We start from the raw sequence: 15,799 nt of genomic DNA on the forward strand, positions 1-15,799 counted from the left end.
AGCTTATTTAAAAGGAGGCTCGGAAGCCTATTATAAATGGGCTCGGAAGCTTCCTTCCAAGATGCCTGGAAGCCTTATTTTAATAGGCCCTGAAGCTTCCTTTCAAGACGCTCGGAAGCCTCCTTTCAAGAGGCCCGGAAGCCTATTTTCAATAGGCCCGAAAGCATAGCTCCAAGAAGGAAGAAAGGAAGCATCCTTTCAAGAAGGAAGGAAGGAAGCTTCCTTTCAAGAAGGAAGGAAGGAAGCTTCCTTTCAAGAGGCCCGGAAACTTATTTTTAAAAGGCCCGGAAGCCTCCTTTCAAGAGGCATGGAAGCCTCTTTTAAAGAGGTCCGGAAGCTTCCTTTTAGGAGGCCCGGAAGCTTCCTTTCAAGAGGCCGGAAAGTCTATTTTCTATAGGTCCGGAAGCTTCCTTTCAAAAGGCCCGGAAACCTCCTTTCAAAAGGCTAGGAAGCCTCCTAAAGGCTTTGAAAGCCTCCTTTTAAGATGCCCGGAAGGCACCTTTCAAGAGGCCCGGAAGCCTCTTTTCAAAAGGTCCGGAAAATTCCTTTCAAGAGGCCCGGAAGCCTCCTTTCAAGATGCTTGGAAGCCTCTTTTAAAGAGGTCCGGAAGCTTCCTTTCAGGAGTCCCGGAAGCTTCCTTTCAAGAGGCCGGGAAGCCTATTTTCTATAGGTCCGGAAGTTTCCTTTCAAACGGCCCGAAAGCCAATTTTAAAAGGTCCGGAAGCTTCTTTTCAAGAGGCCCGGAAGCCTATTATAAATGGGCTCGGAAGCGTCTTTTCAAGATGCCTGGAAGCCTCATTTTAATAGGCCCGGAAGCATACTTTCAAGAGGCTTGGAAGCTTTTTTTCAAGAGGTCCGGAAGCTTCCTTTCAATAGGCCCGGAAGATTCCTTTCAAGAGGCCCGGAAGCCTATTTTTAAAAGGTCCGGAAGCTTCCTTTCAAGAGGCCCAGATACTTCCTTCCAAGAGACCCGGAAGCTTCATTTTAAGAGGCCGGGAAGCCTCCATTCAAGAGGCTTGGAAGCCTTTTTTCAAAAGGTCCGGAAGCTCCCTTTCAAACCCTGAAGATTATTCTCAAGATGCCTGGAAGACTCCTTTTAAGAGGCTCGGAAGCCTATTTTCAAGAGGATCGGAAGTATCCCTCCAAGAGGCCCGGAAGCTTCCTTTCAATAGGCTCGGAAGCCTCCTTTTAAGAGGCCCGAAAGCTTCCTTTCAAAAGGCTCGAAAACCTCCTTTCAAGAGGCCCGGAAGCCCCTTTTTAAGAGGCCCGGAAGCATCGTATCAAGATGTCCGGAAGCCTCCTTTCAAGTTGCCTGGAAGCCTCCTTTCAATAGGCCCGGAAGCTTATTGTCAAGAGGTCCAGAAGCTTTCTTTCAAGAGGTCCGGAACCTTCCTTACAAGAGGCCCGGAAGTCTCCTTTCAAGAGGCTTAGAAGCCTGTTTTCAAGAGGCCCGCAAGATTCCTTCTAAGAGACCCAGAAGCCTGCTTTCAAGAGACCCAGAAGCCTCCTTTCAAGAGGCCCGAAAGTCTTTTTGCAAGAGGCTCGGAAGCCTGCTTTCAAGAGACACAGAAGCTTCCTTTCTAAAATCGGGAGCCTTTGTTCAAGAGGCTCGGAAGCCTCTAAAAGTCCAAAAGTTCTTGACCGTGCATTAAAAAAAAATTCAGCCAATTTTTTGGATTGCACATATTCCGATAGTTTTCATGTTAGTTTTTCATATATCTCATGAGTTACGCTTATTTCCATTTAAAGCGAAAAAATGACGGGTTCCTCAATGAATTTAAATGTTCAAGGGGATACCTGCCATGAAAAACGTTGAACATGGCTGCTTTATGAGGAACACGGACTATCGATTTATCGATCCATCTATAATAAAATAAATATTAAAATAAAAGCTCAACGTCTTACAACAGGTTTTCGTGTCCAATAAAATGAACAAATTACAAAATAAACTGAATCTCGACATTTCAAGAGTCGCGAATGGCCTCGATGACGACTTTCTATAAAAAGTTTATTCAACTGGATAAGGGTCCTGACAAATTTATTTGAAAGCAACTATATACAAAGAAATCCGCGTTATTATTTAGGCGACGAAATTCCGGTCGACCACGACAATTTACTTCCCAGCGAATAGCGACAAACACTTTCAAATCAATTTGCTTAGGACGATCAACGCTAAAACCTTGAAAGATAACGCCAAATAGTGCTGGCTACCGAGTATAATAATAGATAAGCGATAAAACTCATCCATGCGCAAAGGCGGATCAACGAAATCCCAACCAATCTCGTTCTTTTTTTTTCTTTTTCGCCAGCAAAAGGTACAAAAGTCCCTGGTGCGACAAAACGAGGGCCTTCCATCAGATTGTAGGAATTGGAATATTGAAGTTCAACAGCGAAACGAAGTTCAGACGAAATCTCCGTTTAATTTGTTTGGCAAATTTTTCCCATTCTTCGGGAACGGTGGAGCACAGTGTTTGCGGACGCGGAAAAACGCTTTCCACATATTTCTTGATCTGACACTTGATAAGTTGGAGTCTAAGTTGGCACGTTATCTGACATTTGGAGAAAGTTATGTCACGCATTACAGCGGAACAAAAAAGAAAACTGTTCTCGGAGAATGAAACGAGTTCAGCATACTACAGTTAGGATATAAAGTGCATGAGACCGAGCTACCATAGAAGTTATAAAACAAAAAAAAATCAAAAATTTAAAAAGAGGCTCGTAAGCCAAGTGACCTCTGGTCAAAGACTTCCATTCTGTCTTTTACAAACCGAATTTCTCATCAATGCTTCAGTCCTTCTGGAAAGTCAATCAAGAATTCTCAGATGATCCCAGCAATCAGCAAATCCATAATTCTCAAATAAACAGCAAACTTTCCCTCGAGATATAACGAGGGAAAAGAACTTCACAGGCCATTGTGTCTCGTTGCAAATGCAGCTCTAGCCATTACAAAACTGCTGCAGTGTCCCACCACCAGGACTGTGTATGTGAGCCAATGCAATGAGTAAAAAAGTAAACCATAAACTGCCGCAACGTTCCTACCGACCAGACCGACCGCACCCGGTCAACTCTAAACCAAGGTATGCGGATTAGACTGGTCTATTGAAATTCGAAATTTCATACGTCATTTTGCTTTAAAATTTGTTGTAATTCCTCATTTCTATACGTTTGAAACTCAAGTTTATATAAAAAGTTGAAAATTAAATTTTACAACGACAAAGTGAGAGTTTAATATTCAAATGCAGCCAGTCTAATATGGATGCATGATATAATTTCGCAACACCGCATTGCTCTACATCTGTAGGTACAGGCACACAGTTGCTGGTAGCGGCAAACAAGATGCCTCTGGGCAGTCAGTCACTAAACCAGGGCCCCGGATGGCGGTAGACGAAAGTTGATGCAAATGCAGTAGCGAGAATGTGGCGTAACTCGGCAAATCGGTCGGTCCCTTCGGCTGGATCTGGTGGTGTGAAGTTCATTCATTTTCCGCATCCATCCAGCTATCAGCAAAGTAGTTAGTTTTACGACTGGACAAAAGGGATGCATGAAAAAAATGGAACTAAACTGTGTACTAATTAATGTCCGACGATGTCACGATGTCGGAACAAGAATGCTGGTTCGGAAAATTAAACTTCGAATAAATTCCTAGAAAAACACTGGAATTCAAATCCCTTTGCGTTGTCGTCTGAAAAAGAAACAGTTGGTTGAGTTGTTTATTTTGGAGGATGTAATAAATTTGCCAACAAATAGGTTGTTTATACGAATTGGAAATTCTCAAATTAACTTTAATCGAAAACGTTTTCCTAGTTCGAGTTACTTCCCATCATCGTACTCATAAAATAGATCCAAAACAATTTTTCGGTGAATTTGACTCTCGTGTACTACTTATTACATAGGAACGAATAGCTAACAATACAAATGAACCCACCATTAAAATTAAACACTTTGATGAGATATAGAAGAAATAAGAAAGCAAATACAGGATTAAAGAAATCAGCAGGATGGAATATCAATTAAATGAGAAACAATTAGAAAGCATACAGCGGATTGAAAAAAACGAAAACAAATAAAACCTGCAATGCTTCCTCTCCATATATCCACAGTTGTTATCATCCGGGGAAAGGTCTTAAATAATGTAAACAGACAAAATTAAAATGGTTTTATTTTCTGCCTTCAGCTGCATCAACTCGCAAAACTATTGGAGCACGTGAACTAGTTAAGCTTCGCTGATGGTTGCTCGATTTTGCATTACACACATGTTAGGTACGATGACTGTCGCTTTCGCTAGCCTTGGTGTCTCATCAAGCGTCAAACTCACAATGCAACTGTAGGTACGACGAACGTACGGCCAGATTTGCTTTGTTCTAAACAACGGATGACATAATCAGCTTCAGCACCAACCAGATCTGAAATGTTCGTTGCCATATACAGCGAACGAGTGACTCACGGAGCGCTCTCGACTCGACAGCAAAGCAATCAACGTCAAGTCCTCAAAGTCCAGCTCAAAGACTTGCCACCACCACCGACCGACCAGCAGAGCGAGGTAAATCCAACAACCAGCAACAGCCGCGGCGTGGAGAGAATTTCTCTTTCCCAAAATGACCTTTGTTCGGACAAGGTGCTTCCTGCTCTTTTATTGCCGGGGAACATCATCATCGTTCATCCTCCTCAGCGCGCGCGCCCGCCATCGACGAACAATTCATATCATTAACGGTATCGCGCCACTTCCATCTTTACCCGAGCTGCTGTTCCTTCAGAGTAAAGACCATCCGCCTCGGTTGGGGCTATGGGGCTACCTCCACCAGAAGCCTGAAACGATTTCACCCCCATCTGAAATCCGGCTGCACACACACATTGGTGATTACTCACGCTCAGAAAAACTTTATTATCGCGCAATCGGGTGTATAATGAGCTGTAAGGGCAATATCATCAGCAGAGCGAATTCCAGATTGGGTTAAAATTTTAAACCAATGGACAAGGTGGGCTCGGTTCATGTCACAGCTGTTTCTTTCAAGTTCATCAAATTGAATAGCAGAATAATATGCACATAATGTTATTCAATTAGAAAGCGGGAAGATTTCATGAGGCTTGATAACACAAATTAGAGGAAAAAAATAAATACATGGAATCATCCAAATTTAATATAAATAATTTTATTTATCAGGGTGTCCAGATTTTAAAGTAGAATTTTCTGGCTATGATAAAATAGGCCATCTCGTAAAATTCGTTTACATAAAATAGTTTTATTTTAGTTGCTTCCAATAACAGGGATAATATTTAAACACCTCTTATTCTGAATCAGCGCTGCCCAACGTGGCGTGTAAGAAAAATACTTCAGAAACGACTCTAAAGTTTTTATTGGTTCAAATTATTGGTGAAAGAGTGGATTATCGAAGCAACAAACTCTCTTCACTCGGACACACACGAATTCGAAAATTGCAGTACGAGCCAGTTTTGTTGTTAGTAAGATTTTTGAAAACCGGATACGTTTTTAAGAAATGCATATCGGCTGTTGTTTTTTACATCATGTGCCCTAAGGAAAAGCCTCTTGCTGTCGGGTGTCTGCTTCAGATGAACCTTCAGACTTTCTCGCAATCGATGAACAGCTCTCTCGTTCCAACCTTGGGAAAAAAAATTGTCTAATACTTGCCGCCCCCCACATCAATACCCCCTAGTTTAATGTTAGTTAGGATATTTATTGCTAAGAATCAGTGCATTGTGTTTGAAGAAGGGACGTGCTATACTCAAGTTAGCTTTTCTCTGCTCTACATGGTTGTTATACAGAGATCCTCAAATATTTTCCGCGCCAAATCCGCGCTGTAATCAATAGTAAAAAATTATACAACTTTGTTGAATTTTTTTATCACAAGGCGTAGAGATTAAAGAATTAGACCATGCAACTTTATTTTATAAACAAAACTTTTGTATAACAATCAGGGAATCAATATTCGAGCAACGCCTAACAATATACCCTTTGTCATCAACATAGTTTGTTACTGACAAACGCACCTTGCAACAAGCCTTTACCAGACCCTGAACACAATATGACAAGAATCCTTTACCTTGCATGCTCTGATATTTCCGAGAATACGGCACTATTTTTGTAATCAGAATTAGATTCTCGTATATTTCAATGAAAGCAGAAACTACGATAGCATAAAACCAAAATTTGCTGTAGAGATAATGCAAAATAACGGAATTAAAAGTAAGCAACAAAATTGTCTTCTTTCTTGTTGCGGACAATTTTTTTCGGATCTTTGTCATTATTATCTCCGACAAAAACAAAGCTTTGCCGTTGATTCTCTTTTGTCGTTTGTTTCGCATGCGCTTCGAAGAAAAATTGATTCCCTGAATTAAAAAATATTTGAATTTGCATAAAGAAACAAATAATACAGAGTGTTCAATAAGTTCGAATACACAAATACAAAAAATGTTTAAAAATTGTAATTAAATAATTTCTTTTCCCGATTACATTTCATTGAAAGTATTGTTTATAAGGAACGTTTGTAACATTTCTTCTGGAATGACCTCTATTTTGTACTTCTTCACGAGCTTCAAACGTTTCTGAAATCCATCGCAAGCGGCACGCACGGTTTCCATGGGCATTTCGTTCCAGATTTTGAGAATTACGTCTTGAACTGGTCCAAGTTACTGACCTTGTATTCGTACAGCTTTAAAATAATAAAGGACCAAACAAGAAAGTTAAGAGGGTTCAAATCCGGGAAGCTGGGAGGTCGCAAAGTTTTGTCCAAAAAGTCGATGAAATTGTCCCCATATAAGGCTTAAATTGCATTTTCCGTGTATAAAGGGTTATCGTCCTATTGGAACACGTAGGGCTGATCTCCGTCTTATCACCGGGCCACTGGGGGTATCAATCTTACCCAAAATCTCAGTTTTGTGGTACACCGCAATGATTTTGACCTTAAAAAAATGCTGTTTACAATGCCCCAATCCATTTTCACCGCGCGTAGTAAACAAACAACAAGTGCTGGAATGTCAACACCACACACATCCGTTAGCGTAAATATACCGCTAACGCTGACACCAATACTTATACAGAATATGTACATTGGGCTTACAACACAATGATCAAACATTTGTATTCGAACTTATTGAACACCCTGTACAAAATCTAACATAGTTACTCAAGCTCCGTTGATAAGCAAGTCAGATTCCTGAGTGTGAAGAATTTATGCTTCGAAAAATTTAGAGGAATATTTCAGAAGAAACATCTTCGAATATTTTGTGGAATAATTTGCGTGAACTCCCGCAGAAAATAGTCCGAAATTTGTGCGCAAAGACATTATTTCATTCTTGTGACAAGTTTCTCTAAAAGCTCATCCAGGAAATTCCGGAAATTGACATTTTTAGCGCCAATTTATCCGAATTTTTCCGGCAGGAATTCCTGTGTCGATTTTTACTAGAATTGAAATCAAAATTGTTCATCCCAGAAATTAAGAAATTATCCAGTACTAGCTTTATGTACCCGGCCTTTCTCGGAGTTGCCAGTTTGGTTTGCAGTTTTTTTTTCACAATCGGAAAATAATAAAACCAATTGGTTAACAGGGTAATTGTGTTTACTTGTTGATACTTCATCATTTGATTAAAAGAAGGCTTTTGACTGATTTTGAAGAAGGGATTGTGGGTTTGAATAGCCTTATTCCGGGCAAACGTCTATTTCTAAAGAAGGAAAAACATCCACCGATGTCTTATTCCGGGCTAACGCATATTTTTAAAGAAGGGATCACACCCACCATTGCCTTATTCCGTGAAAATGCCTACTTTTAAAGGAGCAATCACATCCACCATCCAGAATGAAACACATTATTCATTGCTTTTCACTGGGCAAACTATGATTCCGATGAAGGGTGACAATTATCATTGCTTTATACCCAGCAAATGCATGCTTTCTATGAAAGATTTTTCTGATGCTGTTCAGTATTATCCCAAATTCACTTCATGTTGAATGACCTTAGGCCAAATAGTGTTATGTTAATAGACGAATCCAAGTAAAAATAAGAAGAAGACACACGACGGTGTTAACTTTGACAGATCCTACAGTACAGCATAGGGAGATAATTTTAAAATGCTTATAATAAATTCTAGACAAATTGTAATTAAAATCTGATTAATGTAGGGTACGGAAAAAGTTCTGAATTACATATTCAGAAGCTTATATCAATTTTTTGAATATTTTCCAAAAATGTATCTATCATACAGGAACTTTTTCCGTGTCATACTTGAATCAGATTTTAATTACATTTTGTCTAGAATTTATTATAAGATTTTTAAATAATCTTCCTATGCTGTGCTGTAGGATCTGTCAAAGTTAACACCGTCGTGTGTCTTCTTCTTATTTTTACTTGGATTCGTCTATGGCCTGCTTCATTCATGGATATGTCATTTTCAGGGAAAAGTTATTGTCGAGGATTTTCTATTTTTGAGGAATTGTTTTCGAAGCATTGTACAATGTCAAAGAACCTCGGATGAACTAAATAAGAGGGGAAAAATATATTTAGCTCTTTTAGTGGAATGTATTCAACCGTCTAAGACGAATTAAGTACTCTCCATTTAATTCCACCAATTTTATGGATTTTAAATTAAGTCGTTTTCTAGACAATACCCAACCCCAACATCCTCCCGCATTTCAAAAACTTCTCCCAGCCTCTCTAAAATAATTTCCTTTGGGTAAACAATGCGTGTTTAAACGTTTGGTTTGGATTCACCCATGCAATAAAAAGGTATACTAAACTGTTCGTTTAATAAATATACCCTCTCTCTTTCAGCTATGACAGTTCTGCCCAGTCTGATATAGTCTTCCTTAGGGCCGATGCCCACGTAGCGTCTTTTCGACGCAGCGTGCACACCGCGTTAAAACAACGCAGGTGTGCATCGGCGCGGTGACGCTGCGTTAACGTTTTTTTTCCGATACACACCTGCGTCTTTTTAACTCCTTGTGCACGTGAGCAGCACGAGCCTTAGACAGAGAATATGGGTTCCAAATTTGGTGGACATCGGTAAATGGGTTCAAAAGTTATGCTGAATTGATCGCTAACTAAACAATACCCCTCTCTCACAACCTTCCCATTTTAAAAGGACCTACCAATATCCACTAAAATCGTTTCCTTAGGACAGAAAAAAATTGATACAAATTTTGTTCAAATCGGTCATAGGGCTCAAGACTTACATTGAGTTGATCGATTGTTAAACAATACCCCTCCCCACATACCATCTCCTATTTCCAAAGAGCATGCCTAACCTCCCTATCGCCGTCTCCTTAAGATAAAGAATGTGTGTTCCAATCGGCCAAGCGGTTCAGAAGGTAAACTGAGTTGATCAATAACTAAGCAATATCGCTACCCTCACCCTCCTCCTTTTGCAAAGAGTATCCCTAACCCCTTATCGTCGTCTCTATAAGATAAAGAATGTGTGTTTCATATTTGGTTGAAATCGGCCAATGGGTTCAGAAGTTACACTGAGTTGATCGTTAACTTAGCAATAGCCCTCCCCCCTAACCATCCCCCTTTTCTAAAGAGCATCAACCAATCTAACAGATCAGCATATCATTGGAAAGAGGAAGAGTGTGTCCTCAATTTGCAATAATAAAAAATTAGGTAGCCATATTGAATTTGGCCGATAACTTGGATTTATTTTTGAAATTGTGCATCCTTCAGTAATTTCTTGAAAAAAAAATCGTCAAGGTGTTATCTCAGAAACTTATCCAGAAATTCCAAAGGGAAATTCTCCCGACTTTTTTTGTAAATACTTCACCGAATTATTTCCTAAATTTATTCAGGCATTCTATCACAAGTTTTTTCCTTTGCAATTCCATTAGAAATTCTCCCATGAATTTATTCTGGAACTCCTCCAAGACTTTACATCTCCTGAAATTTGTTCTGAAATTAATTAAGAAAAATCTTGAGTTTTTCTTAAGGAATTCTTCCTAAAAATTACTTAGAAATTTCTTCAAAAATTGCTTTAGAAATTTCTTAATAAAAACATATCTCGCGCTTAGTTTCATAGGGGCGTAACTGTATTGATCGATTTCTCTTAATTGATTTCATATTTCGTCAATAACTCAATTGTTTCAAAAGCTACAACCGTAATTATTGATTCTGGTGCAAGATACAATCATCCTTTATCACACCAAACCATTAAATCATCGACAAACTAGCGCAATTTGGTTCAATAATAAAAAGAAAACATTGACGAAGAGAAATCGATCTATACAGTTACGCCCCTATGAAACTAAGCGCGAGATATGAATTTTCTTTGAAATTCTTATCTTGAGGATGTCTTTTTAAAATTCCTTATTCTAGAAATTATTTCTGGAATTCCTTCGGAAATTCCTTCAATTATTCCTATGGAATTTCCTTCAGCAATTCCTTAATAAATTATGAGAATTGAAAATTCCATTTCTTTGGCAATTCTATAGTAATTTCTTCAAAATTTAATTCAGGGACTCTTCCAAAGTAGGATTTTTTTACGACATTTTAACGCAGAGCATGAAGGGTTTTTCGAAAGAATTTCTAAAGGATTCCGGAAGCAATTACATTCCATTCCAAAGAAATTCCTAAATACAAGAAGTCTTTCGGGAATTCTTTCAGGAATTTCTTGGCAAATTCATCCAGAAATCTTGGCGTATATATTCAAATTCTAAGATTTTTTTTTAATTTGACGGGTCACGTGCCGTAGTTTAACTCCGCTAGTGTTCAAGCCCACCAGAAACAAATTCTGCGTTTGAGAAAATATATTTAACTACAGAAAACCTTACACACTTAAATTATTTTGCCAACTTCAGCCAAAGTATTCTGCCTTCTGAATTTCAATAGGAATGTTTGATGCATAATTGACCTTTCCGTTCAAAATTTGTATTCGATTCGATTCTTTATGTTAGGTATTTAAGGCTCAAGACTCCATCACAATGTTTTGAAAATGAATGACTTTATCGCTTGTTTGTAATAGTGAGGCAATTGGTACGGAAAAGTGCAGCAGCGACAAATAAATTTTGTTTACAACTGGGGTGGGTGGAAATGGGGTGTTAAAAATATGCCAGCTGATGCATAATGTTGCCAGACTTGACGAAATGTTTATTTTATGTCATAACACATGTTCACGGTGTATCAAATATATGGGTTTTTACCGATTAAAATTTTTTATACACCACTTATTTTTGGTTTATTTGTTTAATCCGACAAACAGCAATGATTTTTTCCAATAAATAAATCTGGCAACGGTGAAGAGATGATTATTTTTTTGTGTATGCACACCTTTGTTTGCTTGTTGGCGTGGACGTGGCTGGCGTATACGTTGTATTGTTCGGATTGAATGAAGTTGCATCGCGTAGATTTTGTTCTCACCATTTCAACATTCCATAAAATCATCGGCATCATCGGATTGATTACGGTTTATAGAGCCTTAAATTAATTTCCTACCAAAAGGCGATTCTCCGGATAATCGAGTCCGACCTGTATAACAATTAAATATCACTTCAATTTCGTTTCGGCAACATTTGCTCGTTTTCAAAGCAATTATTTGTTTTTTTTGTAAACTCAATTGTTTTTAAGTTACTTCGATACAAAAAGTTTAAGAAAATATAAACCCTTTTCAAATGTTGGTCCACAAATATGTTAGATTATGCTAAATTGCTTCCTAAACAAATTTTTATACGTCCAAAATGTGTCGTTGGTTGATGATAGGCTGCTGAACCTATATTTGGCGCTGTAGGCATAAAACACGCTGATAAATTTTCACTCAATATGGACATGAAAAAAGTTTTAGAAAAGTTTTAGAAAGTGTTAGAAAAACTTTTTTTCCTTAAATATGTCACAGGAGCATTATTCCCAGAAAAGTTAGATAACTGAAATACCTATCTGCAGAAAAAATTTCATCGATTTCTGAGATGAGGTTTTTTTGTAATATCGATTTTAATTTTTAAAACTATTTTTTTTCAGTGTGGAAATCGGTTTTTTATTTTTTGGATATTTTTCCAAAAAACTCCAAAAAAGGGAATTTCACGACAGTCCGCCATACAACACTTTTTTGTAGGTCTTGTCATTTTAGAGTTACATCGATTTTTTTTAAATCAATGAAAAAAATAGGCCCTCATCAAATGTTACTCCGCTGGTCGAGTTGGCGCAAAATTCGTCTGTTATTGTTTTTGACGGTTACAAGTAAGTGAGTCCAGATCGGACGACTGCGGTGGGCCGGGCACGTAGCCAGAATGTCGGATAGTAACCCGGTGAAAATGGTTCTCGACAACGATCCGACTGGCACAAGAAGGCGAGGTGCGCAGCGGGCAAGGTGGATCGATCAGGTGGAAGATGACTTGCGGCCCCTCCGTGGACTGCGTGGTTGGCGACGTGTAGCCATGGATCGAGCCGAATGGAGAAGACTCTTATGTATTGCACAGGCCACGGCCTTAGTCTGAAAGAATAAAATAATAAGTGAGTCCAAATACATGAACTCATAAATTAATTTGATTTCGTCACTGCTAGGGCTGTGACAATAGCCGTTCATCATGGCCGCCACAATAAAGCTATGTCCATTTAGAATCCGCAATCATTTATTGTACCGGAAAGTGACCGCTGCAAGAATTCTTTTACAGCGGTTTGTCTCCCTAGGCGCCCACTTGCTGTGGTATAAATTTCACGATGTTTCGTGCAGCGAGTCAAAAATTATTTCAGATGGAAGCCGAAAGGAGAGAAAAAAATCTAAATCTGCACCCACGTTGATAATCCTGCTCATCGACGATGGAACCTACGTTAAAATAAAATTCTACATGGCGACGGCACGAGGAGTAGTTCATGCGAAGTTTAAGTTTGCTTTTTGGACAAACTTGCAAAAAAAAACAAATGATTTTGGCAAGGGTTATACAGCTGTGGAGCAAAGATCCAAGTGTTTGTGACGAATAAGACGATGGACTCGAAGCAGTACAAGGAGGAATGTCTCAAAAACCGCGGTCTACCTTCCATAAAGCCCATAAAGGTCCCGTGAAGTTTTGGCCAGATTTGGCGAGTTGCCACTACAGCCGGGAAGTCATCCAGAGGTACCGCGATAATAACGAAGATTTCATCGATAAAAACATAAATCCACGCAACTGCCCACAGCTCCGGCCCATCGAGACATTTTGGGCAGTAATGAAGCGGAAGCTTAAGAAAAGTAGAAAAACAGCTCGGGACGCGACTCCAAAATGTGGAACAAATGCCAAGGAAGTTGACTCCGGAGGTGTGCAACTTTTGATGAGAGAAATAAAGAATAAATGTGCGAATTTTCACTAGAAACTAGAAGAAATGATTTTTTTTTCCGTTAAAGTACAGTTAATTACCCTTGTTTTGATGTATTAACGTTATTTGTACGTCAATCCGTTATCGAGATATAGATGATTTTATTATTCCGGAATCTAAATGGACATAGCTTTAGCCGCCTCAGCCCACACCTCGCCGTTTTAGGCAAAAATCTCAAATAGTAGATGATAAACAAATCTGAAAATCATTTATAAGTAATTTATTTTTTATTTACCACCCCCTTCGTTATGGCAAAAGAAGGAATTCATATTTGTTCCGGACATTTAAACAAATAAATATCGTTGGACACAACAAATTTGAAGATCCAACTACACAGTATTAATTTTCCTGTAAATTTACGTTTATTTTCATGCACATATTTGGCGCATGGAAATAAACGCAAAAATGAGTCATATATTAAATTTACACTGATTGAATATGTAGTCCTGTGAAATTACATGACATGTAGTTTCAATTGAATCTTCTCAATCGTTTAATTTTACACGATCGTGTAATTTTGAACGATGATGTAATTCCTCATTTTGTTGTGTTTTGTTTTGTAGATTTGGTAGAAAAATCTATGGATTCAAATGGACAATTTACGTCAACATTTGCAAAGGACGTAACAGTAATCATTCCATATAGACGAAGAACTGATATCTGCAAATTTTGGCTATTATGTCGTTTTGACATATTGTTCTGGAATATTAAAAGGTTTTGAGAAGGATACATATGCATTTGGTCTAATGTTTTGTCTTCCCAAACGATATTTTCTTAGAAATAGTCTATTTTATTGCCAGAATAGTTCGAATGGAACGCAAAACAACAATTTTAAAACGGAAAATTATATATTATATCGCCCTTCCTAAGAGTTTCATGGGCTTCGTGGTCGTGTGGTTAACGGCGTCAGTTGTTTAAACGCATTTGCGTGCCGTTGAGTGTGGGTTTGATTCCTAATCCAGTCCTGTCCGTTGTCTAATGCTTGGGTGTGAAGAATTTAGTTTGTGTGACCTATGGTCGAAGACGGTGATCCTTTTTTTTTAATATTCCTGGGTGAAAATATAGAAATATAAATATTTAAATGTCAGTTCAATTAAATGGTAACTAAAAATAATTGTGACAGTATTATTTAAATAAAATAGCGTGGAATCGAGTTCGATATTTTTTTTATTTATTCAATTATTTAGCCTCTTATTTAAATTTTGACAAATTAAAACATGACAATACTGGTTGTCCGGAACTCAAGTGCTTGGTCATTTGTTCTACCATTGACTTGACACTTTGCTCCAACGAATCACAAGACAAAACCGAACTGCAAAAACACGGCGAGACTGACACAGATGCCTTTTGAACAAATCCAAATGATTGCACCGTAATCAACACTTCGAAATTGCACATTTAAATCACTTTACCTGAGCAAAAATTAAACTTGCTGTAACAAAAAAATGTTGCACCACCTCAGCAAGTGAGGAAAACTGGAATGCACTCGCGGCATCCGCCATTAATTTTTTCGTACTTTGCTTTAATTTTACACGATGATTGAAAATTAAATCAATATTAATTGGAAATTCAACGGATATCCATTTATTTTTAAAGAAGCTGTTGAAAAGTACATTGCACTGTAAAATCATATGGAATAAAATTTAAATTTATGTGTTTTTTGATGCTCTTATTATGTGCATTAAATTACACTCAATTCTCAATCGGATTCATTTTCAATCAATCTTTTTTTACAGCAATTATAAAAATCTACCTAATTTTCAATCAAATTATCGATTCAATAAATTTATTATTACATCATTTCTCATTTACAGGCCATGTAAATTTAATTATTTTTTGCTGTGTAAGACCAAAAACATACAACTGATGAAGTTGCTCTAATTTGTTATTAAGTTAGCTACGATTCAAAAGTCCCAAAACCCAACCAAACAGAACCGTTTGTTTGACAGATAGCAGCGGCGACGCGACGCCTGATGATGGTGTTATGAAAATTGCAGAAAGCAGACTTCAGCAAATCGCAACTGTATTGGTGAAACTTTGGGCACGAAAAAGATAAGCCGGAAGCTGTGATGCGCAACGAACAACGTTGAGCCATCCGAAAAAAATATCCATTAAGCATGATTGCACCCACTTTTATATCCATTACGATCGTTAAGCCACCGGTTTCATTCGGATTGAGGGTATGCGACTCGAATCAGGTGCTACTTTTATTTTCTGCATTCCACGTAAAACAAATTTGTACTGAAAAAGGCTATCGGTTCACCTCTGGAACGCATCATTAAAAAACACATTTCATTTGATTTGTGCTAAACTCTCATTCCCCGTTGTAACAAACGGGAAAATTAGCAATTCATTTCATGCACAACTTAATATCAAATTCGCATTAAACTATTAGTGTTTATGCGCCTTAATAATTACGATGTGATGTCTCTCACAAGTGTAATGTGGAACAGTCTAGGTTTATCTAAATGGGGTCGCTAACAAAAGACGAAGATTAGAGTCGTGAGCCGTCTAAA

General features: G+C 38.1%; 1 protein-coding gene across 3 annotated transcripts in view; it reads right to left on the bottom strand.

The window, feature by feature from the left end:
• The window catches only part of LOC134225541 (MOB kinase activator-like 2), a 539,900-nt gene that overhangs the window by 452,825 nt on the left and 71,276 nt on the right, over positions 1–15,799 (bottom strand). The gene's annotated exons all lie outside the window — the stretch shown is intronic.

This window comes from Armigeres subalbatus, chromosome 3 (genome assembly GCF_024139115.2).
Source record: "Armigeres subalbatus isolate Guangzhou_Male chromosome 3, GZ_Asu_2, whole genome shotgun sequence".
Classification (NCBI taxonomy): Eukaryota; Metazoa; Arthropoda; class Insecta; order Diptera; family Culicidae; genus Armigeres; species Armigeres subalbatus.